The following is a 12,983-nucleotide window of genomic DNA, read 5'->3' on the forward strand; positions in this document are numbered from 1 at the left end:
AAGTAATTACTCACCTAACAGTAATTTAACAAATTTTATGGAAAATTTCTCATGAATTTTAAATACTTAACAAAAAGTTAAAGTACCCAACAATGATTGATTTGTAAAGTGGGTACCTGTGATTCCCCTGAGAGGTAAGTTTTAATACCTATTTGTAGTTTCTACAAGGTACTTTTGATTTAGAAGCATAAAAACGACTGACTGTGCCAAGTAAGTCAATACTAACTTAAGAAGTAAGATACAATGCTCATCTGCTCATCCGGAAAAACAATCTACTGAGCTTGGAAAACTATCCATAGTTATACTATTATCTAGACACCAGTTGTTTTCCCACAATTTCACCCATGTCCCATGGGAGCTGCCTGTACCGGGATGAAATAGATGAATAGCCTTTGCCACAATTTATTCGGTTTGTAAAGTACATATTTCCTTGAAGATGCCAAGTGAAATTAGAGGACCAGTTTCTTTATAGCTAGAAGAACTTGCTACCATTTTCATGACTAGCTGTTGCTTGCAGTTCTATCTGCCTCCCAGCAGAACTATCTCCTATTACCAAATGAGATTAGTTTTCGAAATTGGTTCAGTAGATTCAGAGACAACCCCTTTAAACTGCTCTAAACTATACTCTTACCTATTTATGTTCAATAATCTACATACACCAATATTTCTACCTTCCACCAATTATAAAAAAAGGAAGATCTCAGTATGACCTGTATGTACATAGATATTTCTGAGCGCAATTATCTTACGTTTGGTTAAACCCAATTTTATGTGGTTTTCATCATAGTATTTGTCAGTCTTGATGGTATGAGATGTATTATGTATATATCAAGAAGTTATAAACAGGTGATTTGATTAAGCTACACAACTATTTGACAAAATAATATATTCTGTGAACTACCACTTGAGGTGGCAAACTATGTCTGCAGGATTGTTTAAAAGAGTCACCGCAGCCCTGGTACATAAAAGGCCTTCAAAAGTAATATGATGGATTTTTAGTCAGTAAGAGTCTGATACTCCCTCACCGCTGCTAACCCACAGCGTTAGTGGTCATTTAATGATCTTTGCTATCGTTTAAAAAATAAAGGTGTCAAACTACATTGTCTCCTGTTACTGTTACTTATAAGTCTTATATAAAAAAAAAAAACATACAGTTTAATCAGAATGACTCATATCATTTTGATTGTTAACTTTATGTCTAATTCTATCCGTCCAAATCCTTCTTCAAGTAAAAGTTTAACATATATTAAAAGAATGGAAAGTATCTTTATAAAATGTTTGCCCAAAAAAGACCACAAGAATTGGAATAAGGTCTGTAGGTTTATGGTTACCCAAAAGAGTTCCATATTTTGCAATTAAATACAAAGAGTATGGTACAGTAAGGTTTTATTCAGTAGGTATTTATCACAATGTTGTGTAATTCATATATTACTCATTACTATATGAAATCAAGTGGTTATTTAAGTCACTTTGAAGTGTAAATGCAGATTAACATGATTGTTTTCGCACAACTATGGCTTTTCAGAGGCCTACTTTTAATTACTAACGTTGCTTTCTAATGAAAAAGTTACTGAATATGGATTTTGGAAAAACTTGTCAGTGTAATTGTCAATTTTGAAAAAATAAAATATCTACTACTTTTTATCCTTGTTCGGTAAATAGTTCTCTAGTCAGAAGTGCAATCTTTTGCCGAAGCTAGTTTATAAATATCACCATAGACAATATTTTCTTAATGTTTTCACTATATTTATGCTACATCATGATGAGGTTGGCTATCTCATAAAATAGTTAGCTTACACCAGTGATTCATTTTTCTGTCTTCTAAATCAATAAAAAAACTACATGTAAGAGCATCTTGGCAGGATACATACAGGTCTTAACTTATTTATTGGCATACATTGCAACATACCCTTTTTCTCCAAAATTTTTATCTGCAGTACCATCTCTTCTTCCTTGCTCTCTTATCTCTTGCCATCTTCTAAATAGTATGAAAACTCTACTGACACTTTGCTAAATATAACTCACTAAGTAATATCACGTGAAAAAGTGAAAATTAAAAATACTTGTATGAATATGTACATACTTAAACAGCTGTTGGTCTGAACATAACATAACATACTTGTTTTTAAGTTGTTGATCTGGGAAATAACTTGAATACCTACTTGGTTCAATTATGAACAAAAAAACTGTTACTTTGAATGATATTAATGTTAGGTACTTAAATAACAGGATAAAGTTAGTACCTACCTACTATTATTTCACATTAGTCATAAAACTTTAGGCAAAAACTACTAATGCTCGCAATTTTAAGTAAATTTATATGACAATATAGGTATTTTTTAAAATTCACCATTCTACATGTAGGGCAGTAGGCCTATCTGAGAAATCCACTGTAAGCAAAAAAACTGTTATTCTTATTATAACAGGACAAAATTAGTGCCTACTATTATTTCCTCGCTAACTCATCGTTCACGTAAGTGCGTGTATCCGAGTTACTGCTTATTGCGCTAAAAACAATGCGTGTATCAAGTGCTTTAACAGTTGTCTTAGATCATTTAACCAACTGGATCCGACACGCCCACAAATCTATATGAGGAAAAACATTGCAATTAATTACGTCGGGCAACGCAACGAATAGTTACTCATACTAGCATTTTCGATTACGTTACGCATGCACAAGATAAAATTGATCAATTATATTATAGCATAAACTTACCCATAGGCACCTACGTAACTTACTTTTTTGTAAACAAATGGCAAGTGACCGTTTTTGTTGATAAATAAATAAACATGACGTACCTACAAACATACCCATACAGCCGCGTGTACTTTGTTAAGACACCTCATCATCTCCCGAGCCTTTTCGGTCAGCTTCCGATGCGGCTGAGTACCAGTGTTTTACAAGGTGCGAAACACAGTCATTGGTCATCGATGTCCCAGATATAGAAATGACATACAAACTTAGAAAAGTTGCATTGGTATTACACATACTTGAGAGATTGGTACTTTACCCACTAGGCCACGGCTTAAATACGGCGTCTCCGGTTGTTTAACTTATCTAAGACAGCTAGAGATGTACGAACCTACAAGTAACGTAACGATGACGTCACGCCGTGTGGGTATCACCGCCGATTAGCCGGATCTACACCGCGCGGCCTCGCAGACACTCTGTTATCGTTTGCGCGAACCACAGAGTTTTTAATTTGCCTCGCCTTGGCTTTGTTACGATAACTATGGGTTAGGAGGCTCGGAGGAGCGATAACTTGTGAAAAGACAGAGATAATTGTTGATAACTATCTGTTAAACGAGTCCCGTGGGATACTTCTTCCTGTACCCGGATAAAATATAGCCCGTGTCACCTGGAGATAGTGTGATTTTTTTCGAGTATTGTTTTTTTCCCGATACGTTTCAGTATTTTTGGTGCCTTTAACAAACGAAACAAAAAAGGTTTCCTCTGTTTTGCATTCGTTAGTACTTCTAGTTACGCTTTACCAGTAAAACATGTAGAAAATATCTCCTTGTGGCTGTCATTAAAATCGCGGCTAATAGCTGAGATTTAATGAGTTCCCAATATTACTGTTTCGATCTCAAGTACCTAATATCTTATGGCCCTTCTCATTACCCTATCTATCTATTGTACTAGAGTTAGAATTTTGACATTAGCCCCATACAGGTATTGTCACATTCCTATCTCTAGTAACAAAACGACAGATGGATAAGATATTGGGATCGGCCGTTAGTTACTAGCGCACACCGTTCTCGTTACTGGATCTAGGACATGTAATCAATGTCAAACGGTTTGAAACACCAACACCAAGTAAACTTATGTACGAACGAGGCATTTAGAATATTTCCGTTGATAAGATAAGACTTTGTTTCGGTTAATTATTATTTTTTGCGAATACTGCATGAGATTATTTATTAATAGCAGTTTAGAGTGATCTGAAAACAACGACAACAGTTGTATAATTGCTTTGATTAGATAAATATAATCTGATTTAGAAGAGGCTAGAATCATAGAACTAGTGTGCAATTACGCCTGATAACAAGTCTACATATTGGAAAACTTATTACGAGTAGCACTTGATATAGAATTTAAATAACATCGGCTCTACTTGTCAAGTTGAATAATTTACATAATCTCGGTACTGGTACTGGCACGTAATAACATAAATAATTATTCAATAATTTTGCATAACGTATGAATACGAACCAATTTGGTTTTCGATTTGAGAAGATATAAAATAATAGGATATAAACAATTATTGGAGACCACGGACTACCAAGCGCATCGTAGGACGTCCACCAACAAGGTGGACACACGACCTTAGAAAGGTCGCCTCCAACAGGTATCTGTGGAGATCTAAGGGGGAGGCCTATGTTCAGCAGTGGACGGCCTATGGCTGAGATGATGATGATCATGATGAAACAATTATTTTAATGAAAATACGTCCATGGATTACAAACATCTCGTCTCTTGAAATACAGTTTTTGAAATTAATGAATGATTGCCACAATCGTTTACAAGTCTATTATATCTTATACTAAACCTTCTTTCTTATAAGTTCTATATAAAGATTCTTCATCGTGTTTGTATCTCTTCATCCGATACTGATAAAATACTTTTTTAAACCAACCTACTTATGATATCCGATCTATTTATCTCAGCTAATATTTGGCACAAGCCAAACGTTTAGGCGCCAGTCATTTCTCATTGTTTATTGTTGTTCTTTACAGTTGTACTGATAAATATACCAACGGGACGTGTTTATTATAAAATTAACGATATTAGTACCAAACCTCTAATTTATAGATTTATGATATGAGCAATGAAATGTAGGTCCAGGTTGTCATTGAACATCTTTGGCAGTCGTTACGGGCAATTAGAAGTCAGTAAGTTTGACAACTAGTCTTGCCTTTGGGTATTTTGTTACCCGGGTACTTGGGTTGGCGAGGTCAGATAGGCAGTCGCTCCTTATAAAACACTGGTACTGCATCAGGTTAGACTGGAAGCCGACTCCAACATAGTTTGATAAAGGCTAGAAAAGGCAATTGGGATGTTTATTGACAGTTTTAGCGATTACAACGGATGATGACGTTTGATAATAGGAAATTGCTAGTAATGACATGCCGACTAGTCTTAAGTCCGCTGTCCACTGGTTAATCTTTGTCATCATTATCACCAGGCATCAGTCAGAACATAGGCATCAATGTCAAAGTCACCACGCTTGCTCATGGCGGACTACCAAGCCCCGGTTTCTCTAGGGTGTAATCTCTCTACTATTGGTATTCAAGATAAACTTAGAAAGTACATTTAACCTTCTAAGTATATCTTGAAGTCGCGTACTTGAGAGGCTGATGCTTTAATCAGTTTAGCCATCTCTTAAGATAGCCATCGATACATCGATACCTTTAAGGAGCCCTTATGTCCCCTTTATATGATCGTCCATCCATCGTTTTGAAGGCATCTCCCATTTGGTTTCCATTAATTACCTTTTACCATCGGCTATCTGTAGATGCACTATGGGACAGCCCTTTGCAATGTCCATACTTGTGTATCAAATAAGGATGGATGTATTATCTCCGTCTCTTCTCAGACTGAATATTCCCCTTGCGTGATGGATATAAGAATTAATTAATTCAAACATATCATGTTATGTTGATGACTTTGAATATGGCCATGGTCTATGTTTCATTTTATTGATGTAATTAATTATGTAATTCCCGCAGTCCTTTTTCCTTCACGACAATATTTAGCACTGTACACATGTATGTCAGTTTGTATCCAGCCTTGCTGTTCTTAAAAATGCTGCAAATTCCGTCAATTAATATCAAGTCTCTGCAAATGACAGTTAGATGAAAGAATCAAGTATGCGAACTTGAGGTTAACACATGATATTACACAGAATAGCTCAGTTATACGCCCTTTGTTCGAGCCGGCAGTTAGCAACAACAAACCCTTTGGTTCACGGTTACCGAGCAACGGCTCCATTGTAATTTCTATTCAATGTTCTGCTTCCTGGATTTTGAAATAGTCTGATAAGTAGGTCTGTGGAGTATATGAGCCTCGATGGTTTGATATTTATACTTAACTAGATACTGCTCAGGGTTTTAAACGCGTCCCGAAGGAGATAATTTCCAGACCTTGATAAACAGTAGCCTATAGACCACATGTAATCCAAAATCCATATATAGCAGTTTTCGCGTGAAAGAGTAACAAATAGGTACAGACACCAATTCTTACATGTAAACTTTCGCGTTTAAAATAGTAAGATTGATATACTGAATGCATAAGTTGATCTATGCATTGTTTGATTGATGATCATTTGATGAATATTTCCACTCGTTAAAATACATTAGTTTATGTAACAACATTAATTAGTGCAGAAATACGAGGTGATTAAAATACTAGAGATTTGCGTGTCAATAAATACATTCGTAAACACACATGAAGAAAGAAAAACTAATTGACCAATCAACTTTATTTCTTTTCGCGCAAAATCTCGTATTAATTAGGATGATATTTCCCGCGGTGCACCCCTGTCCCGTAGGAATAAAACTCGCCCGTACCGGTATAAAATATGGCCTACGTTACTCTGGAAGAGTGTAGTTTGCAACAGTGAAAGAATTTTCAAATAGTACTTACGGAGACTACTCACAAAAACATTTGTTTCCTCTTCGTTATATTAGTACCTACCTATCGTTTTGTGTGATGAATCGGTTAAATGAGAATTCAAGTTGGCACCTACATATCTGTCTGTACGTCACGTTTTGTCTCTCTTATCGATTGCAAGATAAATAAATGTAAACATTTGTTATTGTGTATACTGGTGAACACAGTTGTTGCCGTAACGTTCGTCTATCTTACCGGCCAATAAAGTGTTTCCAAGCCGACTCATGACATTATATTCAATGATGGAATTCTGACAGTGGAGGATTCATCAAAATCTTCATTTTTTCCATAACAGTCTATGTGGTCGACTAGTCTAGTCTAATAAAATGCAGCCGATTGCCACTGTTTTACCAAATAACCCCTCCCGCTGTGGGTGCAGCGTGAGGGATTGTCAGACTGTTACTGACTTAAACCCACCATGTTCCATCTTAGGCCCTTCATGTAACGGGACCGCGGTAACTCTTTCGAACAATCCCACAGCCCTGCCAGGCTACCTGACCCCGTCAATTCAGTTACTTGGACAACCTGTGAAATTCGGGCATCTAGGTACATTAGTAGTCTTTAAAAAAAACTTTTCCAAAATCACTTATAATGACCGCGAAACAGCCGTATTTAGTATATAACTAATTTAGTAAAGCAATGATGGATGATAGCATAATGACGTAATTCCTATTCTAGGCGAGTACGTATGTTTGTTTGTTTGAAATCTATTGTCTGTATATTATTATGGTGGACTATAGTTGTATGAAATGTGTTATAGCTAAGTCGAGGTTACGGGCTTATTATTTCCAGAACTAATCTTTGTACATGATAGTTTCTCTCTTTGACTTTTGCGATTTCTCGTCTGGTTTTTGAGAGAAGTTAGGTAATTTGTTCTGTGGAAATAAGTTTTCGTTTCGATACTTGACTATTATTTTGCAAATATTTTCCTTTCATAAATAGTTTTATGATAGGAGCAGTTTGAGCTTTAATTTTTGTCAATTTCACAAGGTAGGTCAGTTTTTGAAAAAATCTGAAATTAATTTTCTTTCTCTTTGGCTGTAAGTTGATTGATTACAATCAATCAGCAAGACATTTATTTTATAGATAGATTCAGTTAACTCGAACAACATGGCCTCCTAAAACCAGTATAGATTTATATCAACAATTAATTTACTTATATACAGCTGAGTACTAGCTTGCTAGTTGTTATGCACTCTGTGATTGCGTCCTTGCGCCACCCGCATTAGCATTGATCGTTCATTAATCTCAACATGGCCTGACTAGCTCAATTTTACATAAATTCTCGAGAATTATCTCACGTAAGTAGCTACTTTTAAGTCTTAACTGTTCAGTTCTAAAAGAAATTGTTTGTCTTTGTATTCATTTCCAAGATTTTATCAAAGGTTATCCCTGATGCTCCTTTAAGTCACTCACTGTGAACACAATGTAGCTGCATCCCATTTCATAATATATTAGTTTTCCGCAACGTAAAATATTACTAAGCTGCTTTGCACACATTGTTCCCCAGTGGTTCGTTTATTAATTAGCGGTACACAACCCATTTATAGCATATCCAAGGTCGATAGGTTCTCAATATTGAGCCATTAGTCCGCTGCTAAACAGACAGACAGCCGTGCTCGATGATCCATCAACGGCGAACGAGCCGCGGTCCACCCATCAGCTATTAATCTATTATCGTAGAAAACACTTCAATAATGACAGACAATAGGATTGTTACAAAGTACGTAAGTACTTGTGGGCCTATTATTATTCGGTACACGTACATTCATCGTGCGTCTATTAAGACTGGACGTTGGGATGTCATGTGATGACTTGACGATCTCTTGTAATTACTTTAAGGATGCTGTTCGGTTCTATTGCATGATTGTATGCGTACTTTGTTCATTGATTGACATTATCTCAGTGTCAGCTGATGAAATGTGGAGCAAGTATATTTAGAATTCGTGAAACTGCTTCCGTAAATATTAATTTATTTTTGGCCGCTGACTTTAGCGTGGTGACTGTTCCTGGGTCTTCCATTCTTATTGGTTTGATGTATTAACAAGATCACATATTTACAATATTAAAAATTACTGACTCGACAGCTAAGCACGGAATCTGGGGTTCGTTTCCTGGATCAGGCCGCATTGTGGTTTTTAGAAACATTCACTAAGCAGCCCAGAGTCTGGACATTTGTGGAGGACCTAGAGCATGCCTTCCTAGGCCAGGCGGTGTGACACCACCAGTTTTATTTGGTCCCCGACTGTACCTAGAAGTAGCTGTCGATAAAATTTCCACGTCAGAGACCGTAAAGGTGGTATTGAAATAACTCTGGTAGTAGAACTCTTTAGGAGATTAAACTTGCCTCTCACTCACTCGATTACTTCTGCAGTACCAGCTACAAAGTAACTAGCTCACTGTCATATGTTAAGTACCAGCCATATTCCTTAGAAATGATCATGAGATCAGTTCTACGATAAAAACCTATCATGACAAAGTACAATTTCATTGTGAACACTTACTGAAGAGATTTCACAAATCATGCTCTTTGCTCATCGCTGTACGTGAGTTGTTATAACAGTTCTTGATTAGATAACAGAATGAAGTATCAGCGCGAATAAATTAACCCTGTGTAAATTACGTTTTGCTGTAATTCATCATTTTTTGAGAACGCTGGAAATGCCGTCAGGAAAATATGTGACACCAGTCGTTATCTGCTGTCTTTCTTTTGTCTATGGGAACCACTTTAAATGTCTTATGGGTCATTTCTATTTGCCTTTTTATCATGGCAAAATAATGTTTCAATATTCTAGAATTTTAGTTCTGAAAACCCAGTGCAGTCTTAAGTCGTTAAGTCTTCTCTTTGAGATGTTATTAGTATGTTTGACTTTCAACAATACGGAAGATATTTTCAGCCTTATTCAAATACTTACATTCTTATTTTTCATCTCAGACCTTGATTGTTTCTTCGCATACTGAAACAAATTGCTTGCTTCAAAGATATTTATCATTACATGTTGTAATTATGTAAGATGGCCATTTGTCAGGGTTAACTCTTATCTTAGATCGTTATATAAGATAGTCTACATTTGCTGTTGCTAACTAAGAACTTGATCATTAATCACTACGATGTTTTTTGTACTTCAAAATTAGTAAGTTTCCTAGACCACGCAAGTACCAAGGAAAAATATAAAACTATTACTACTGCGAAATAGAACGTGACACAATGTTAAATCCAATTGTAATTTCAGATTCGTAAAATGTTCCCTGGACACAGTTTGGAATCATACAACATCACCATGCCCTATGTTCGGTGACGGAAGCCACGAAAAGTGTTACGATATTACTTAATTTGGGACATTAAACTGTACTATCATGTGACTTTATGTGAGTTAACTGTGTAAAGTTAGTAAGTGCCTTAAGTAATTAGCCGCTTTTATAAATATCTTAGATTAAGCCAACCATTAAAGGCACATGCTGCTCAATGGATACCGAAAAAGCGACCTCAAATGTAAAAGTAAAGAAGAGCGGGCGTAAAATGAGAAAAAGAAAAACTGAGGCACAAGATACTGACGTCACGTTAGACGAAGTATGTCAGCAAATGAGCAAGCTGGCGGACGAAGACGCGGGCAGCGTCTCGGCCAGCTCCACCGATAGCGAAGACTTGGTAAATGCTATTAACTACAACACCATTACATCACTCGCCGCCCTCAAGGATATAATCCAGGGCGACAACAATGATACTCCAGAAACAGATAGTTTCTTCCAACACTACTTTATGAATCACTGCAACAATCTATCTAGTAGAAACTCAAATTCGCCGTTCCCATTCCCGGAGCGGCGAAGATTATCACAATGTCGCGAAGAAGATGAAGACGATGAAAAGAAAGATTGTGATCTACTGTTCTCTCCTGTTCGGAGTGAAGCTAAGCCTCAAAATATAACGAGAAGCAATCGTAATAATATTGCTAATAAAAATATCACAACTGGAACAGAAGATCAGAACGCTAATGTGGTCAGCGGGTCGGCATCTGCTGATAACCATGTGGCAGATGACCAGGAGCCTCCTAAGAGGACTGTGATGGGAGCTCGCCACAAGTTCTTGGTGACTACGACTGAACCACCGACCGCGCCGCCTGCCGTCGAACGAGCTCTACGCACACATGTGCATAACGCACACACGGTCCATTTCGGCACGAAAGGTGCTGAAGAACTACGGCCGAATGTGCGCTCCATATTTGCAGGACAGAATCTCCACCTTGACAAACACTATTTTGATAGTAGTTTGATTGAAATTAGATCTACCGTTGATGATGATGTGCCCGCTAGTTCTGAGGACATTTGGGTTAAAAGGACCGAAGACAAAGTAAGTATTCTCTTGTAAAAGTAGAGTATTGTATATACCTTTCCCTTTTAAAATTAATCAGAAACATACTTTCGTTTTCTAGACAGCACATGACGCCCAAAAATTAGTCACGCTGCAATAGAACTGAACTGTCCATTTAGTTTCCATATAGTCCATTCAATCATGATCAATAAGTTGATGTTATGACCCAAAGAGTCTTCCCCAGAGACCAATTCTTGATCTCTCAACAATGGAAGACATTACAGTTCCTCAAATACAATGTGTGTTTAACTATTTCAGGTGGCTCCTAAAGAAGCACCCGTGTCTACAGCCGACATTTTAAGATCGACGAAGAAGTAGTAAAATCGCCTAAGAAGAATATAGAAGAAGTGAGAGCTCGTTCCGGCACATGGGGTGCTGCCACTGGCACCAAACCAAAGGAGCCAGTCAAGAAAACTGTGCGGAAAGAAAAGATGTACGGCGCAGTAGCGATGATAGACGGCAGAAACGAGGTAAGAGGATTATCAGTATCGATATCAATTATGTAAGTTCTTAGGGGAGTTCTTAGCTAGGTATTGAAGGAAGGAGGTTTTAATTCAGTGGCCTTTCTTGGGAGAGATGTGTGTTTGACAGTGGAGTGCTATGCGCTTGTAATGTTGTCTTGTTGATGGGTGTTCCAAAAACTGATTCATTTTGTCGTTGCATGCATCACCGTATTTTGTTTCTTATTTGTGGCCTTTCTCAGAGCAGCTTCGCGATTCCTTCTTCTAAGAGTTAATTATTATCAGTGTTGACAACTAAACCGAGAATTACGTAATTAACGGTTAGTAAATATAGATTTACCATCGACGGAAAGTGTTGAGCCCGCAGTGTTTGCCAGAGTGCGCCTACATATTTGAGTCGCATGCCCGCTTTGGCGGCCGGCCAGCAGTCTAGCCATAAGGGTGTTAACACGAGACTCTCGGCGAGATAAACAGCATATTGTTTAAACTATTGATTTATCTTAACCTATTCAATACTGAAAATTAGCGTCAAACAATCCTTATAACCACTGAGCTATCGATCGTAAATCATAACCAATGCATGCACAGCTGTTTTACAGAACACATTGTTATTAAAATGAATATTTGTTTCTTACCAGAGGTGTTTGTTAAATAAAACTGTTCAGGGAGATATAATCAGCTTGCTAGTCTACCTTTGAGAAAGAAGCATCATCATGTGTGCACGAAATCCGGTGCTGTAATTATTTTTATCCCACCTAAAGGTGCCCGGAGTGCAGACAAGTAAATAATATACATATACGTTATAAATGCTAACTGTTAAATATACTGCTGATTTAATAATAGTATTATCTGAGTTTAGAATAGCTATTTATAGGTTTTACCTGACTCTGAAATTACATTTGTGAGTCTTGCTATTTTCTTCTTTGTGATAATTTTCACTGTATCACGGTATGGTACTTAGCTCATATTAGCTGCGTTGGTAAATGAAAGGTAAAATCAAACTGCTATACGCAGGTATCAACAATCTGAATCTGTTACACTAACATATAGCACGGCTGGCAAGCGGCCTTGAAGTCCTGTGGTTATAGCATAACTAGCGAACATTATCATACCGCTGTTTGTCTAGCTGCGATAAAAACTACGAGATGAAAGCTGCGCACATCACAAACTGATGTAATTAACTGTTAAACAGTTACAGGTGTTTAAACAGTGATAGTTTAATTAATCTGTTGTTCGATATGAATGTGTTAGACACACGGCATATGCCGCGGCGCGCGTTATACATAATGCATAACGTTTCTATGCCCACTTAAATGCTTTGGCTTCATTACGCTACACATTTGAGGTTACCAAGAAACCAAAACAGTTTAATCGTTTGGATCAATAACTTTGACATAGATACACACACAAATTAAACTAAGACTGTAGGTAATCAAAAGGCAATTTATTGCAGTAATTTTGTTTACGATGTCTTTGCTGT

General features: G+C 37.0%; 1 pseudogene; it reads left to right on the plus strand.

Moving 5' to 3' along the window:
* LOC135117295 (uncharacterized) overlaps window positions 1–12,983 on the plus strand; it is a 112,353-nt pseudogene that overhangs the window by 450 nt on the left and 98,920 nt on the right.

Source organism: Helicoverpa armigera, chromosome 1 (genome assembly GCF_030705265.1).
Source record: "Helicoverpa armigera isolate CAAS_96S chromosome 1, ASM3070526v1, whole genome shotgun sequence".
NCBI classification, from domain to species: domain Eukaryota; kingdom Metazoa; phylum Arthropoda; class Insecta; order Lepidoptera; family Noctuidae; genus Helicoverpa; species Helicoverpa armigera.